The sequence below is a fragment of the Hordeum vulgare genome, chromosome 3H (genome assembly GCF_904849725.1).
Source record: "Hordeum vulgare subsp. vulgare chromosome 3H, MorexV3_pseudomolecules_assembly, whole genome shotgun sequence".
Classification (NCBI taxonomy): Eukaryota; Viridiplantae; Streptophyta; class Magnoliopsida; order Poales; family Poaceae; genus Hordeum; species Hordeum vulgare.
Genome location: NC_058520.1, coordinates 449,083,198 through 449,100,951, shown reverse-complemented (window position 1 = coordinate 449,100,951; position 17,754 = coordinate 449,083,198).

Below are 17,754 nucleotides of genomic sequence, written 5' to 3'. Positions count from 1 at the left end.
GTTAGGGCTCCCACGGTGGCAGTGCGGGTGTGGGTGATCGCCGGATCTGGGTGGCCAGATCTGGGGCTTTGAAGGCGGCCTGGATGGTGCACATATTGTTGTTTGGATGCTCATAGGACAGATTTGGGTGAAAACCTGGTCTCCGACCGATGGCCCGAGCTGGTGATGGTGACGCCCTCGGCGTCGTTTCCTTCTTGAAGGCATAATCGAGGCGAAGCTCCCAACTCCTTCCGCTACCTTTGGGGGAAACCCAAGATCAGTCATCGGATGTCGGCGGCGCACTTGTGTAGTTTCCTCCTTGAAGACGTCATTTCTGGAGGTGTGCATTGGCTTGAGGGACCAGTGGACGGTTCCAACGGTGGAGAGGCATTTCATGTGATGCATCGACAACGTGGACTCTCGGCAGCGTGGCGCTGCAGGGTCTCGGCGACGGATTTGTGATGATGGACGCGTGCGGGGAGGAGGCGTTGTCTGGTGCCGTGGGGGTGTCGACAACAGGTCCGGCAAGGTTGATGCATCAGTTCCTGCTGTGAAGATGGATCATTGAAAGATGGCGGCGACGACCTATGAGTGTCCAAACCAGTTTGCGTCCCAAACCCGGTATTTGGCTTGGTTGGGCAACCAGCTTTAGATGTTAGGCATTTGTGTGATGTTTAGGCTCGGACTATCGACATCCCTTCATCAGTGGATATGAGTAACGATAGATATTGCTAAGATGATGATTTCAGACTTGTTAATGTATTATTTTGTAAGGCCTTTATGAATAATTAATAAAATAATTGTATGCATATTTTAGATGCAGATGACAGGGGACATCTTCCTTTTTTTTTAAATCTCCAATTATAGATGTTGTACCCTGTGAATCGCCACGCTCAAGAATCTGCCGAAAGTCGGGTCCTACCGAGTTTAAAGATTGTAGTATAATACGGGTAAGTGGCATTGATAAGTTTTAACAACTTTCTCCAATTATTAAGATTCAAATTTTGCAATTCATACACGTGTATATCTTGTTGTGAAAGCTTTTGTGGGAGAGCGAAGAAAGAGAGGATTTTGCTGCCACCAGGATCTCATCATCGCTTCACAGCCTTTTGGCCCTTAAAAAGCATCTGTTTCATGCTTCAATCATTTGGCCACACCTCAGCTACGAGATTAGAGGTTGTCGTTTCCTTTTCCTTTCTTCAAAAGAGGAGCACATGCGAATGCAACTAGAAAAATCAGGACCTCTGTTTTTTTCTCTCTGGCAACTAACAAGTTGGCAAATGACAACAACGTTTCGAGAGGAAACCACTTCCTTACACAACGATTTTTTTATGGTTAGACCAACTTGCTTTGGAAGGGTTTGGTTTGGTGCTGGATTAGCTGCAGACTTGGCACCTACCCGTTGCAAGAGATTAGGAGGGAAACATGGGGATTGATTTCTTTTCTGATACGGGGTGATTCATCTGGAGCCCGTCGCTCGCCCCCGACATGCAGCAGCTCCCCGGTTGTAGCACCGACGACCACCGTTGAAGCGTGGCGCCTCTCAGCTTGCATTAGCACCCACCTCGGTTGGCGGGGTGGCGACCAGCCTTGCAGTGCCATGCTACTTGCTTGCACTATCATTGTTGAAACTGACCAACTAAGAGAGAAAGAGAAACGGTTGTCCACTTAGGGAGAGGAAGTGAACAATCCATGATTATTCAAGAAGATTTGTCTTTCATTAGAGGTAAAAACGTTTCAACATATTTTCCTTGCATGAGAAAAATAAGACATCGTGTACACATGACATATGTCATAGTCCGATCTGACTCGTTTGTGAAATATGACGTGTCTGCTAGATGTGGTGCCGCGAGTCGGACAAAAGAGGAGGTGCGCGTGTATATGTGCCCTACTCAAGCTCATAGTTGTGGATGAAGGCATGAAGGAATCAACCTATAGTCCAATACATCCTCCATAGCTAGGAGGCTAAACTTTTCACACACACGCCTTGCTATGGGCGAACAAGTCATATGAGTCTATAATTTTTAAAAATTATTGAAAATAATATATGACTAAAATCCCAATAAAATTGCAACATCTCGCATTGGGATTGCAACGATAAAATGACATGTACCATGTTTACTTGCTATTGTAAATTTGTATTCTTTTAAAATTTTCAAATTTAATGTGTCACATAATCATTTGAATTTGGTGCATTATTACAATAGCTTATTTGCTTCTTACAATGTCCCATCGTTTTGTTGCGACCATAGGTTGGTGTAACAAAAAATAATTGTAATATTTTAAGTGTACATAGACAGCAAAACCTTATTTGATGTAGTGAATTATTAAAAAAGTGCTTGCAACATATACAACTATAGTAAGGTTAACAGAGGCAATGTGAGAAAACACAATAATATATACAATTTTGGAGCACTAGGCTATCAAGAGTTTCCAAAAAGCAGCAACACCACCATTGTTGTTTGTCACTTAACTTGCCGCTATCATGGTAATGAATCTGGCTCGACAGACGACACAGACTCACCATCAACGAATCTAACGGCTCACAACCAGTGGTGGAGCTACCCAGCCAAAGTTGGGCGAGCCGGCATGAAGAAAGATCGCTAATTTTCGTTCTCATGACCCAATTTACTTCAATCCTACACTCTATTTGCTGTGGGATGGGTGGGCCACGATCCGTTTTCGTCACACGTATCCCCGCCAGTACTCACAACTACTCGCCATGGCCTAGTGGCATACTTTTTCTGTATCAAAATGTAAATATTTTTTATATTATCATTAAAAATGTCTCATGTTTCGAAAAAAGACGAGGGCAGAGAAAAAAGATGAGAGACCAAGCGGGCTCGGGAACGCAACAGGCGGCGCCAATCCTGTCCACCTCCGCCATTAATGGTACCCTGCCTCGCACCAACCACTCCCTTAACTCCCTCGGCCTCGCGGCGCTAGATCCACCCACCGCACCAGTTAACGCGGCGACTCAGCAGCTCTCTCCACCTTCTCATATCGCGGCCGATGGCGGGGTTGAGATGGAGGAGGAGAGCACGCCGCCTTCGACCACCGTCGCAGGTGGCGGCGCCGGTGACGATTCTGGAGGCGCAGCTGGTCCCGGTGGAGACGCTGCCACCCATCGACGGTCACTCATCGACGGCGAGGGAGGAGATACTGCGGGTGGTGCGGGAGAGATTCCTAAACCGAGACGCCTGGCTAGAGATCTGCGTCGAGGTCATCCGCAACAGTACGTTCGCGGAGCGGTGCCAATTCGCCGACGACGACGGTGGGATGGACTACGACCTCATCTTCTGGGCCATCCAGGAGGCGGAATCGGCCGACCCGACGCAGGCGGCGCGATGGCGGCGATTCAAGTCAACGAGCCCATACAGGCTCAACATCATGTCGCCGTCGATCGAGCAACTCGCCGACATCCCCCTGGAGTACCTACCTCCCGGAGTCAGCCATCCACGACGTCCCTGACTAGCGCTGCCCGTGGGCGTGATCCTGGAGCACGCCACGGGCGCACCATGGAATCTCGGGTGGGGGAACCTTCTCCATGGCCTGGTGACGTGGGAAGGTTCCTTGGAGGTTGAGGAAGGTACGTATTGCAAACCTGAATTCGATTTCGATCTCTGCTTGTGCAGACGTGAATTTTGTCAGGATTGGGGATAGTAGTTCGAGGATTGTTCCTCCTTTGGGTATTGGGGTAGATGATAATGGTAAGTATGATTTAGATGTTGGACATGTGCCCAGTTGTCGAACTCCCGTAGTTCCTGTTCGTAACCTGGGATCCCACCAGGTTATCGATATTCTTGCTTCTGTAGAGGTTGCTGATAGGATTTCAAAGAGGGGATGGTGGATTAATGCCAAGTCTGATTCTGATGCTGGACATGTGTCCAATGGTCGAATTTCAGTAGTTTCCGTTCGTAATCATGGATCCTACCAGGCTAACGACATCCCTGCTTCTGTGAAGGCTACTGACAGAGGTTCAGAGAAGGAATGGCCTCTTCTGGGGTCGGATATGGTTTTAAAACCATTGATTAGGGGATCTGTGGTTCGTAGGAAATCGGAGAAGAGAAATACGTGTTAGGGTCTGCATAACAGCTTTGAGGAAGAGGTGGCAGATTTTTATGGGCAGCTCTGGGTTATCCCTTCCCCCAGCCGTCGTCAGAATATACCTAGCCACATACACCCCCTCCTAACCCTAGCTCCTCCCTTAGTAGCCATCTGTTCTGGATCAGGAAAGACTTGTTCAGATCTGGCTGCTTCTCTGTTGAGTATTGCTACCTTGTAGATCGTCCTGGTCGGTTTGACCTTGTTCCTACCCAATTCCAGATCAGTTGTGAAGGGATTGGTCCTGGTAGCATCTCCTTTTGCGGCTGCAGTGAATAAGAATATGGATTAGCGAGGGCAACAACGAGCTAAGAGGCAGCCTCCAAAAAAGGGGGTGCAGGGACCTCCTCCCCCTCCCCCTTTTGCTCCTGCTGCAAAGATGGTGGTGCCAGCCCCGAAGCTACCTGCTCGCAATGGCCCTAAAGCCCCAGCCAACACTGTTGGGCAAGTTGCAACCCCTGTCCTCCCCCAACCCCTGTGGTGCAGCCTCTCGATCCAAGGTACAAAGACATGATCTGCTTCAACTGCAGTTGGCTTGGCCATTATGTAGGGAATTGTGTAGAGCCTAAGAAGTGCTTCATTTGTTCTGGCACTCATAATGTGAACAACTGCATTGCGTGGGCTCATCTTCAACCTTCTGCAGAGTACTTTGGGAGTGCAGCTACATGTAGGACTGGGCATTCAGTTTAACCGAACAGTTCAGTTCGGTTCTTCGGCTTTTGTAAAAAATTAGTTTTGAGAAAATGATGACCGATCGGTCTTTGGAAAAACACCTAACCGAAGATTCAGTGTACCGATATTTTGGTTCGGTCCTCGGTTGAACCTTAATTGACCAATATGTTAGAGAAAGGAAATGAAAATAAGCGGCACTTCTGAAATTGAACTGCAAATAAACATTATGTACACGCAAGAAGTAAGATCCTGAGTAAAAAATCAGATCCTCATACAAGAACATCACGTGAACTCATCAGAACTTCATACCAAGAAATCTCCAATCACATGGAGAGAATAAGATGCCAATGTAGTGCAATCAAAGGGAAACTTGGAGATCGGAGGGAAGAGGTGTGCATCTGCCATAGGTCACCACCGCCGTTGCCCGCGGAGATGGGGGGAAGTAGGGGTGGCGCATGGCGGCTAGGGTTAGGCATTGGGTGGGACAGTGGAGGGGATCGGGAGTGGAGGCAGATGAGTAGAGGCGTGGGTCGTTCTAGTCTCTAGCGGGCGGTGGATGCGTACAAGCACGGGACTAATGGTGAAACGAAGGGAAAATACTAGAGGAAGAGGACTTGAGATATTGGGTTGTGGGCTGGCCCATTACATAGATTTTATTGCATGTGAGTGTCCTAATCGGTTCCATCGGTCCTTTCGGGTAACTGATGCATGAGACCGAAGTCCTTAGATTAATTTCGGTTTTTAGAAGATGTTGACCGATCTAACAATCAAAAAGTTCGGTTTCGGTCTTTTCGGCTTCGGTCCCAGTTTTCTCGGTTCGGTAGTTCGATCCTCGGTTAATATGCCCACCCCTAGCTACAGGTTTGGGTTTCCATCACATTGACATCCCTGTTGCTGCTGAGTCTAATTGGCTGAACTACAAGAATTGTGCTATCCTTAGAGTCCTGAAGGATGAGGTGTCTGCCTCAGATCTAATCACCCAACTAAATGGCATATTTTGTAAAGGGAAGGAGTGGCCATGGCAGATCAGAGAGCTAGAAGAGAGGAAATTTCTGCTGAGATTCCCACCATGGAAGAAGGTGGAAGACCTCATAGAATTCCCTGCTTTTGATCTTCCTATAGATGGTGTCTCTGTCAAGATCTGCGAATGGGCTAGTATGTTAGAACCATTTGGAGAGTTGACTGAGGTGTGGATCCAAGTGGAAGGGATTCCCCCCAAATGGTGTGCTTGGAAAGTGTTTGCCCAAATAGCTTCCTCTGTTTGGTATTCTAGTGGATGTGGATTGGAATGGAATTTTCAAAAGTTTCTATGAGAAAATCAGGATCAAAGTTGCTTGTAGAGACCCTACTAGAATCCCTTATGAGAGGTTGGTGGAGATGAAAAAGAAGCTATACATTCTATACTTTACAGTTGAGGGGTTTACCCAAATTGGAGAAGGATCTGAGGGAGATGATGAGGATCCTGACCTGGATATTGGAGATGAGGATAAGTTGGAGGAGGATCTTGACCAAGATAAAGATTTTTTGGAGGGGGGAATTGATGAACCTATTGATGAACTGGATAAAGCTAAGGGAGATGATGAAGATCCTGACCTGGATATTGGAGATGAGGATAAGTTGGAGGAGGATCTTGACCAAGATAAAGATTTTTTGGAGGGGGGAATTGATGAACCTATTGATGAACTGGATAAAGCTAACTTCTCAAGTGGTGAACCTTCTGGTTCTGGTAGCAAAGTGGGAGAAACATATACGTCTGCAACTCAGTTCCACCCCATGATCCTGAATGATGAACTTCATGAACAATTTATTGAATAAGTTGAAATCAAGATTCCCTTGCTCATGTGGAAGACCTTCCTGAAGCTGCGGCACTGATTTCTCAAGAGGATATGGATATTTGCTCCCACATGGAATATTGCTCTGCCCAGCTTTGAAAGTTTGAAATGGGTGATTCTGAAGGAGAAGAGGATGTCCTTATGTCTGAAATGGTTTGCCTTCCTGAGAAGCTAGCAGCCAACATTGGTTCTACTAAAAGATCCTTAATGGAATCACTGGAAATGGCTAAGATGGAAAATAAGCTGAAAGGAGATTCAGTCATGGTGAAGAAATGGGGGCCTCTGCTCTCTACTAGACCTATCACAAGGCAGCATGGTGATGGCCCACAAGTATAGGGGATCAATCGTAGTCCTTTCGATAAGTAAGAGTGTCGAACCCAACGAGGAGCAGAAGGCTCTGATAAACGGTTTTCAGCAAGGTAATAACTGCAAGCACTGAAAGTAGCGGTAACAACTGATGTTGTAGTGAGGTGAAACATAGCAGGTGAAAAGTAACAAGTAACAAGTAGTAGCAACGGTGCAGCAAAGTGGCCCAATCCATTTTGTAGCAAGGGACAAGCCTGAACAAAGTCTTATAGGAGGAAAAACGCTCCCGAGGACACACGGGAATTTCTGTCATGCTAGTTTCATCATGTTCATATGATTCGCGTTCGTTATTTTGATAGTTTGACATGTGGGTGGACCAGCACTTGGGTACTGCCCTTACTTGGACAAGCATCCCACTTATGATTAACCCCTCTCGCAAGCATCTGCAACTACGAAAGAAGAATTAAGACAACGTGTAACCATAGCATTAAACTAGTGGATCCAAATCAGCCCCTTACGAAGCAACGCATAGGCTCGGGTTTAAGCTTCTGTCACTCTAGCAACCCATCATCTACTTACTACTCCCCAATGCCTTCCTCTAGGCCCAAATAATGGTGAAGTGTTATGTAGTCGACGTTCACATAACACCACTAGAAGAAAAACAACATACAATAAATCAAAATACCGAACGAATACCAAATTCACATGACTATTATTAGCATAACTTATCCCATGTCCTCAGGAACAAAAGTAACTACTCACAAAGCATAATCATAATCATGATCAGAGGTGTAATGAGTAGCATCAAGGATCTGAACATAAACTCTTCCACCAAGTAATCCAACTAGCATCAACTACAAAGAGTAATCAACACTACTAGCAACCTTACAAGTACCAATCGGAGTCGCGAGACGGACATTGGTTACAAGTGATGAACTAGGGTTTGGAGCTGAGATGGTGCTGATGAAGATGTTGATGGATACGAGTCCCCTCCGATGAGAGGAGTGTTGGTGATGACGATGGCAACGATTTCCCCCTCCGGGAGGGTAGTTTCCCGGCAGGATCGTCGTGCCGGAGCTCTAGATTGGTTCTGCTCAAGTTCCACCTCGTGGCGGCGGAGAATCCATGAAAAAGCTCCGCCCTGATTTTTTTCCGGACGAAACCCTTCATATAGCAGAAGAGGCGGGCCAGTGGGCCACCAGGGTGCCCACAAGCCCTGTTGCCGCGGCCAGGGGGGTAGGCCGCGACCACCAGGCTTGTGGGCCCCTGGCAGCTCCCCTCTGGCACTTCTTTTGCCCAGTATTTTTTAGATATTCCCAAAAAATTCCATGTTGATTTTCAGGGCATTTGGAGTTACGCAGAATAGAGGACTCGGACTTTCTCCTTTTCAAGTCCAGAATTCTAGCTGCCGGTATTCTCCCTCTTCAAATAAACCTTGCAAAATAAGAGAGAAAAGGCATAAGTATGGTACCACAAAGTATAATAACAGTCCATAAAGCGATAAATATCAACATGAAAGCATGATGCAAAATGGACGTATCAACTCCCCCAAGCTTAGACCTCGCTTGTTCTCAAGCGAAAACCAAGATCCATAAACATGTCCACATGTTTAGGGATGAAGGTGTCGATAAAACATAATACGGACATGAGGGCATCATGATCACACATAGAACAACAATATATCATAAAGATTCTTATGGGAAAGTAACAATTCCTTCACAAAGCAAAGTATGAAACAAAAACCTTACCGAGAAGTAGCCAACAACAGTCCATAGTCATTGAAGCAATTGCAATTTATCATAACATCAGAAAGAGCCAAGTAAGAGCTTGTAAAGTAAATCCACATACTCAATCATCTCTTTTGTTTTCCACAATTGTTACAACTCAGGTGGTACTCATGGTATCAAAGTTTCAGTTGGACACAGAGAAAGATAGGGGCTTATAATTTTGCCTCCCAACCATTTACCTCAAGGGTAAAGTCAACAATAATAAAGAATAAGTACTCATCTCCAAGTTGATATGTGAATATATATCTTTCCCTAGCATATGACGGTTACCAAGATGAAGACGAAATAAGGAATTGGTGTTGATCACCAAGACTTTCACAAGGACAAAAGTAAAGGTACAAGATAGGCCCTTCGCAGAGGGAAGCATCGGTTGTCATGCGCTTTTGAGGTTTGGATGTGTGTCCTCTTAGTGCGGAGGAACGTCACTTTATATTGCCTCCTGTGATAAAGAACTTTATTATGCAGTCTGTCGCTTTTATGTCTTCCTCATCACAGGTTTGTACAAAGCTTATTTTCCATACACTAATAGATCATATATATTAGAGAGCAATTTTTATTGCTTGCACCGATGACAACTTACTTGAGGGATCTTATTCATTCCATAGGTAGGTATGGTGGACTCTCATGGCAAAACTGGGTTGAAGGTTTATGGATGCACAAGTAGTATTTCTACTTAGTACGGAAGTTTTGGCTAATATGAGGTGGAAGCAATCGTCACATGCTAAGGGATCTCTAGACATATAACATTGTTTGGAACCAAGCAAACACAATTCATTATGTTGTCTTCCTTGTCTAACTTCTACTTCTAAGCATGTAATAGTTTGGTGAGTGCTCACAATTATAGAAAGTGTCTAAGATGATATATTTATATGTGAACCTCTCTTTCCTTATTACTTCTTATTAATTGCAACAATGACTGGGGTCTATGTTGGTCTATTCTCAACAAGTTTCAATCATCATACTTTTTATATGTGAAGCTATCACTTTCCATAAGATCATCTCATGATCTTTCATGCTATCGTTCTTTTCATACTTTTGATCATGGCACAAAACAAAGCCCTTGACTAATATACTCTTTATTATATAGCTCGGAAGCTCGAATAAATCGGGGGAGACAGAAGGCAAAAGACTCAAACTAAACACTAAAGACTTATCCCACTAAGAGAAGAAATAAAAACTGAAAAGGAAAGAACTAAAACAAAGGTAAAAGCAAAAGATATAAAGGTGATACGATACCAGGGCAACTCCCCCAAGCTTGGCACAAGCCAAGGGAGTTGCCCATACCATTGCTTAGTTGTCTTCCTTTGGTGGTGGTGGAGGAGTTGTTGCAGAGGTCTTGAGCTTGTCTAATTTCCACTTGAGCATAAAATTCTGCTCTCTCAGATCATCATTTTCCTCCTCAAGCTTCAACACCCTTTGACAAAGTTCCTGCTTACTCTCCTGCAAGAAACGAGAAGGGATAAACAAGTTCTTAGGCTTCTTCCTTGAGTCAGGGAGGCTCGACTTCTTGAACTCCACATGAGTGCGACCAGGTTGAGGTAGAGGAGCCTCCTCTTCATCGGAACTCGTTTGTTCCTTCCCCTTGGGATCATAGTCCTCTTCCTCGTCAGTGGTCCAGCCATATGGTTCCAAGTCCCCATAGACCTTGGGGTTAGCAAGGTAATCAGCCACATAGCTCTCCCCCTCTGAATCCTGAGAAGACATCTTGATCTAGATCTGCGGCAGAAAACAGGCTCAAAACGAAAACAAAGGAAAACTGCACGAAACGGAAATCAAAACCCTCGGGCGTATATATAATGATTTTTTATATACCAGAAGGAGTGCTCCACAAGAAAACGGAGTCCGGGAGGCAATGAGGTGCCCACAAGCCATGTCGCCGCGACCAGGGGGGCAGGCCGCGACGACCAAGCTTGTGGCCGCCTCGTGCGCTTCCAGACTGCTTTTTATTTTTCTATTTTCCCATAAATTCCAAAACGGAGAAAATTTCCTACTAGAAAAGTTTTGGAGTCCAATTGCTTACCGAAACACATACCTCTTCGTTTTGAGAGTCTGAAACAGGATGATAAACATCCCTTATGTACTCCTCTGGAGTTATGATATTGATGATATTGGTCTCAACATTTATGGGAGTACGAGAGATATAATGCTTGATTATTTGCCCATTTACCACTCTCGGAAAATTACCTTCCGTTTTATTGATTTTGATGGCACCGGAACGATATACTTCCTCGACAACGTAGGGACCTTCCCATTTAGAGAGAAGCTTGCCTGCAAAAAATCTCAAGCGAGAATTATATAGCAGGACATAATCACCTACATTGAACTCACGTTTTTGTATTCTTTTATCGTGCCATCTCTTAACCTTTTCCTTGAACAACTTGGCATTCTCATATGCCTGGGCCCTCCATTCATCTAATGAGCTGATATCAAACAACCGCTTCTCACCGGCAAGTTTGAAATCGAAGTTGAGCTCTTTGATTGCCCAATAAGCTTTGTGTTCTAGCTCAAGAGGTAAATGACAGGCCTTACCGTAAACCATTTTATACGGCGACATGCCCATGGGATTCTTATAAGCAGTCCTATAAGCCCATAGTGCATCGTCAAGTTTGCTAGACCAATTCTTTCGAGATCTATTGACAGTCTTTTGTAAGATCAATTTGATCTCTCTATTACTCAACTCCACTTGACCACTAGACCGAGGATGATAAGGAGATGCAACTCTATGGTTGACATCATACTTAGCGAGCATCTTGCAGAAAACACCATGAATGAAGTGTGAACCGCCATCAGTCATCAGATATCCAGGGACTCCAAATCTTGGGAAAATGACTTCTTTAAGCATCTTAATAGAGGTGTGGTGATCAGCATTTCTAGTGGGGATAGCTTCTACCCACTTAGTGACGTAGTCAACAACAACTAAGATGTGAGTATACCCATTGGAACTCGGGAAGGGTCCCATATAATCAAAGCCCCAGACATCAAATGGTTCAATGACAAGTGAATAGTTCATAGGCATTTCCTGACGTTTACTGATGTTCCCTATTCTTTGGCATTCGTCACAAGACAAGACTAACTTACGGGCATCCTTGAAGAGAGTGGGCCAATAGAAACCTGATTGCAATACCTTATGAGCGGTTCTATCTCCAGCATGGTGTCCTCCGTAGGCTTCGGAATGACACTTCTGCAGGATCTGTCCCTGTTCATGTTCAGGCACACAACGTCTAATAACACCACCTACTCCTTCCTTATAAAGGTGAGGATCATCCCAAAAGTAGTGTCTCAAATCAAAGAATAATTTCTTCTTTTGCTGGTAGGTGAAACTGGGTGGTATGTATTTGGCTACGATATAGTTTGCGTAATCAGCATACCATGGTGCACTATGTGAAGTGCGGATGACATTCAATTGCTCATCAGGAAAGCTGTCATCAATAGGTCGTGGGTCATCAAGGACATTGTCTAGCCTGGACAAGTTATCTGCTACAGGGTTATCAGCACCCTTTCAGTCAACAACGTGCAAATCAAATTCCTGTAGCAGGAGAACCCATCTGATTAGCCTAGGCTTAGCGTCCTTCTTCTCCATAAGGTACTTAATAGCAGCATGATCAGAGTGAATAATGACTTTGGAGTCAACTATATAAGATCTGAACTTTTCACATGCAAACACGAGTGCTAAAAATTCCTTCTCCGTAGTAGCATAGTTTCTTTGGGCACTATCTAGAGTTTTACTAGCGTAGTGAATAACATTCAACTTCTTGTCAACTCTTTGTCCTAGAGCAGCACCAACAACATAATCACTAGCATCACACATGATTTAAAATGGCAAGTTCCAATCAGGTGGTTGAACAATAGGTGCAGTAATCAAGGTCTTCTTAAGTATTTCGAAAGCTTCCTCACAATCCTCATCAAAAACAAAAGGAACATCCTTCTGCAAGAGGTTGGTAAGAGGCCTAGAAATCTTAGAGAAGTCTTTAATGAACCTTCTATAGAAACCAGCATGACCTAGGAAACTTCGTATACCTCTGATATCTGTGGGGAAAGGCATTTTCTCAATTGCATCAACCTTAGCCTTATCAACTTCAATGCCTTTCTCAGAGATTTTGTGTCCTAAGACGATGCCTTCATTAACCATGAAGTGACACTTCTCCCAGTTCAAGACGAGGTTGGTATCTTTGCATCTCTGTAAGACTCGATCAAGGTTGCTGAGGCAGTCGTCAAAGGAAGAACCGTAAACAGAGAAATCATCCATGAAAACCTCAAAAATCTTTTCACAAAAGTCAGAGAATATAGTCATCATACATCTTTGAAAGGTGGCAGGTGCATTGCATAAGCCAAAAGGCATACGTCTATAAGCAAAGGTACCGAAGGGGCAGGTGAAAGTGGTTTTCTCCTGATCAGATTGTGCAACAGGCATTTGCGAGAAACCTGAATAACCGTCTAGAAAGCAGAAGTGTGTGTGTTTAGATAGCCTTTCTAGCATTTGGTCGATAAACGACAAAGGATAATGGTCTTTCCTGGTTGCCTTGTTCAGTTTCCGGAAGTCTATCACCATCCTATAGCCAGTAATAATCCTCTGTGGGATTAGTTCATTCTTATCATTAGGAACGACGGTGATACCTCCCTTCTTAGGTACGCAATGTACTGGACTTACCCAATCACTATGAGCAACAGGATAAATGATTCCTGCTTCCATAAGCTTTAATATTTCTTTTCTCACGACCTCTTTCATCCTAGGATTTAATCTCCGTTGATGATCAGCAACTGGCTTAGAATCATGATCGGTTTTAATCTTGTGCTGACATAGAGTGGGACTAATACCCTTAAGATCATCAAGAGTATATCCAATAGCAGCACGGTGCTTCCTCAAAGTTTTTAGTAACTTCTTCTCTTCGTGATTCGAGAGGTGAGCACTAATAATAACAGGATATATCTCCTTCACATCAAGATAGGCATACTTAAGTGTATCTGGTAACTGTTTTAGCTCGAACACAGGATCACCCTTTGGTAGGGGAGGATCCCTAAGCAGTTCAACAGGAAGATTATTCTTAAGAATAGGATATTGTTCTAAAACAATTTTATCTATCTCATCTCTTTCATCCATATGCATATCATTTTCATGCTCAAGCAGATATTGCTCTAAAGGATCCGTAGGAGGCACGGCAATAGAGGCAAGAGCAATGATTTCATCCCTACCAGACGACTTTTTTTCATGGGGTTGTCTTCCAAACTTGGAGAAGTTAAATTCATGAGACACACCCTCGAAACTAACAGTGACAGTCTGTTTAACGCAATCAATATGAGCATTGACAGTGTTGAGAAAGGGTCTACCAAATATGATGGGACAAAAGCTATCTTGTGCGGTAGCAAGGACGAGGAAATCAGTAGGATACTTCGTCTCACCACACAGGACTTCTACGTCTCTCATAATTCCCACATGGCAGATAGTGTCTCTATTAGCTAGCGTAATAGTGACATCAATGGGTTCTAACTCAGCAGGTGCAATCTCATCTTTGATTTCATCATAAAGGGACCGGGGTATTGCACTAACACTAGCACCCATATCACATAAACCATGATAACAGTGATCTCCTATCTTGACAGAAACAACGGGCAGGCCAACTATAGGTCCGTATTTGTCTTTCGCATGAGGTTTAGCAATTCTAGCGGAGTCCTCATAGAATTTGATAACATGCCCGTCTATGTCTTCGGCTAAGAGATCTTTGATAATAGCAACACTAGGTTCAACTCTAATTTCCTCAGGGGGTGCAAGTGGTCTAATGTAACCCCTACGTATCACAGATGGAGCTTTAGAATAATCCTTTTTCCTAGCAGGGTAAGGTGGTTTCTCAGTGTAGGCGCAAGGAACAATAGGATCATTATAGGCAATGACTTTCTCTTCAACTAAATTGGGTTTAACTATGTTGACTTCTACGGGAGGATGATACTTAAACCACTTCTCTTTGGGAAGATCAACATGAGCAGCAAAAGATTCACATAGAGAAGCTACTATCTCAGAGTCGAGTCCAAACTAAATCTCTAGAAGTGTTTGTTTCAACAAAAGATTTAACGCAATCAAACTGGAAATTCATACCTGACTCCTTACCTTCTTCAAGCTCCCAATCTTCAGAGTTACGTTTGATACTTTCCAATAAATTCCACCTGTGGTCAATATCCTTCCTCATAAAAGAACCGGTACAATAAGTGTCAAGCATGGTACGATCTTCATGAGAAAGCCGAGCATAAAAGTTTTGAGTGATAATTTCTCTCGAGAGCTCATGATTGGGGCATGAATATAGCATTGATTTAAGCCTCCCCCAAGCTTGAGCTATGCTTTCCCTGTCACGAGGCCAAAATTTATAAATATAATTCCGATCACGATGTACTAAATGCATAGGATAAAACTTTTGATGAAATTCCAATTTCAACCGATTGTAGTCCCATGATCAAGTATCATCACATAGCCTATAACATGTCAATGCCTTATCCTTCAAAGATAAAGGAAAGACTTTCTTCTTTACCTCATCCTCGGGGAAACCTGCAAGCTTAAATAAACCACAAACTTCATCTACATAGATTAGATGAAGTCTGGATGTGATGATCCATCTCCTGTAAAAGGATTAGCTAGCAGTTTCTCAAGCATACTCGAAGGAATTTCATAAAAGATATTTTCAGTAGGTACCTTAGGTTGAGGAGCAACTCCTCGTGCTTCCGTTCGTGGTGAAGATACCCCGAACAAATTCCTCAAAGGAACAGTTTCCATAGTGACAAGTGACAATAAATTTCAGCACAATATATAAATGTTTCCTTACCAAATTCCACTTACCAAAGGCGCCTCCCTCCCCGGCAACGGCGCCAGAAAAGAGTCTTGATGACCCACAAGTATAGGGGATCAACCGTAGTCCTTTCGATAAGTAAGAGTGTCGAACCCAACAAGGAGCAGAAGGCTTTGATAAACGGTTTTCAGGAAGGTAATAACTGCAAGCACTGAAAGTAGCGGTAATAAGTGATGGTGTAGTGAGGTGAAACGTAGCAGGTGAAAAGTAACAAGTAACAAGTAGTAGCAACGGTGCAGCAAAGTGGCCCAATCCCTTTTGTAGCAAGGGACAAGCCTGAACAAAGTCTTATAGGAGGAAAAACGCTCCCGAGGACACACGGGAATTTCTGTCATGCTAGTTTCATCATGTTCATATGATTCGCGTTCGTTACTTTGACAGTTTGACATGTGGGTGGACCGGCGCTTGGGTACTGCCCTTACTTGGACAAGCATCCCATTTATGATTAACTCTCTCGCAAGCATCCCCAACTACGAAAGAAGAATTAAGACAACGTCTAACAATAGCATTAAACTAGTGGATCCAAATCAGCCCCTTACGAAGCAACACATAGACTGCGGTTTAAGCTTTTGTCACTCTAGCAACCCATTATCTACTTACTACTCCCCAGTGCCTTCCTCTAGGCCCAAATAATGGTGAAGTGTTATGTAGTCGACTTTCACATAACACCACTAGAGGAAAAACAACATACAACAAATCAAAATACCGAACGAATACCAAATTCACATGACTATTATTAGCATGACTTATCCCATGTCCTCAGGAACAAAAGTAACTACTCACAAAGCATAATCATAATCATGATTAGATGTGTAATGAGTAGCATCAAGGATCTGAACATAAACTCTTCCACCAAGTAATCCAACTAGCATCAACTACAAGGAGTAATCAACACTACTAGCAACCTTACAAGTACCAATCGGAGTCACGAGACGGAGATTCGTTACAAGTGATGAACTAGGGTTTGGAGATGAGATGGTGCTGATGAAGATGTTGATGGAGACGAGTCCCCTCCGATGAGAGGAGGTTGGTGATGACGATGGCGACGATTTCCCCCTCCGAGAGGGAAGTTTCCCCGACAGGATCGTCCTGCCGGAGCTCTAGATTGGTTCTGCTCAAGTTCTGCCTCGTGGCGGCGGAGAATCCATGAAAAAGCTTCGCCCTGATTTTTTTCCGGACGAAACCCTTCATATAGCAGAAGAGGGGGCCAGTGGGCCACCAGGGTGCCCACAAGCCCTGTTGTCGCGGCCAGGGGGCGTAGGCCGCGGCCACCAGGCTTGTGGGCCCCTGGCAGCCCCCCTCTGGCACTTCTTTCGCCCAGTATTTTTTATATATTCCCAAAAAATTCCACGTTGATTTTCAGGGCATTTGGAGTTGCGCAGAATAGAGGACTCATACTTGCTCCTTTTCGAGTCCAGAATTCCAGCTGCCGGTATTCTCCCTCTTCAAATAAACCTTGCAAAATAAGAGAAAAAGGCATAAGTATGGTACCACAAAGTATAATAACAGTCCATAAAGCGATAAATATCAACATGAAAGCATGATGCAAAATGGACGTATCACATGATAACATTAAAATTATGGAAAAAGCTACAACATACTTGCAAAAGAAGAATCTGGAGATTCCTTCATCTTTCCAAGGTAAATCTTTTGTTAATACTGCAACTAATGTGCTTGCTAATCAATTGTCTAGCATTGATCTGTGTGTGGGTGATGATTGTGAGGAACAAAAAAATATTATCCAGGATTTAGTGCTTAGAGAACATCTTAGATGCTTGGAATTTGCTGATGCTAACCCTGAAACTGTTTTACCTGATGATCTCTACACACCTATGTGTAATGATGAGAGGGGATCTCCCCTGGCTAAAAGGAATGATGCTACTAGATCAATTGGCGTTGTTGATCTAGATGGTGTTTGCCCAAGTCCAAGACAAACGAGAAGGCTTTGTATCCTATCTCACACCTTTAAGATTTCATGATAGGAGCCTTTTGGAATATTAGAGGTCTTGGTCAACCTGGTAAAATTCAGCGCCTGCGGGAGTTTATTATAATTAATTTAGTGGATTTCGTTGGTTTCGTTGAAACCAAGAAAAGAGAATATAGATATTAATACACCGAGTACCATTTCTGGTAATTTCAGTTTTGCATGGCATCAATTACTAGCCCATAGAACTGCGGGGGGTGTTCTTGTGGGCATGAATGATGATGTTTTTGAAGTCATTGGTTTTATCAATAGGAAGTTTT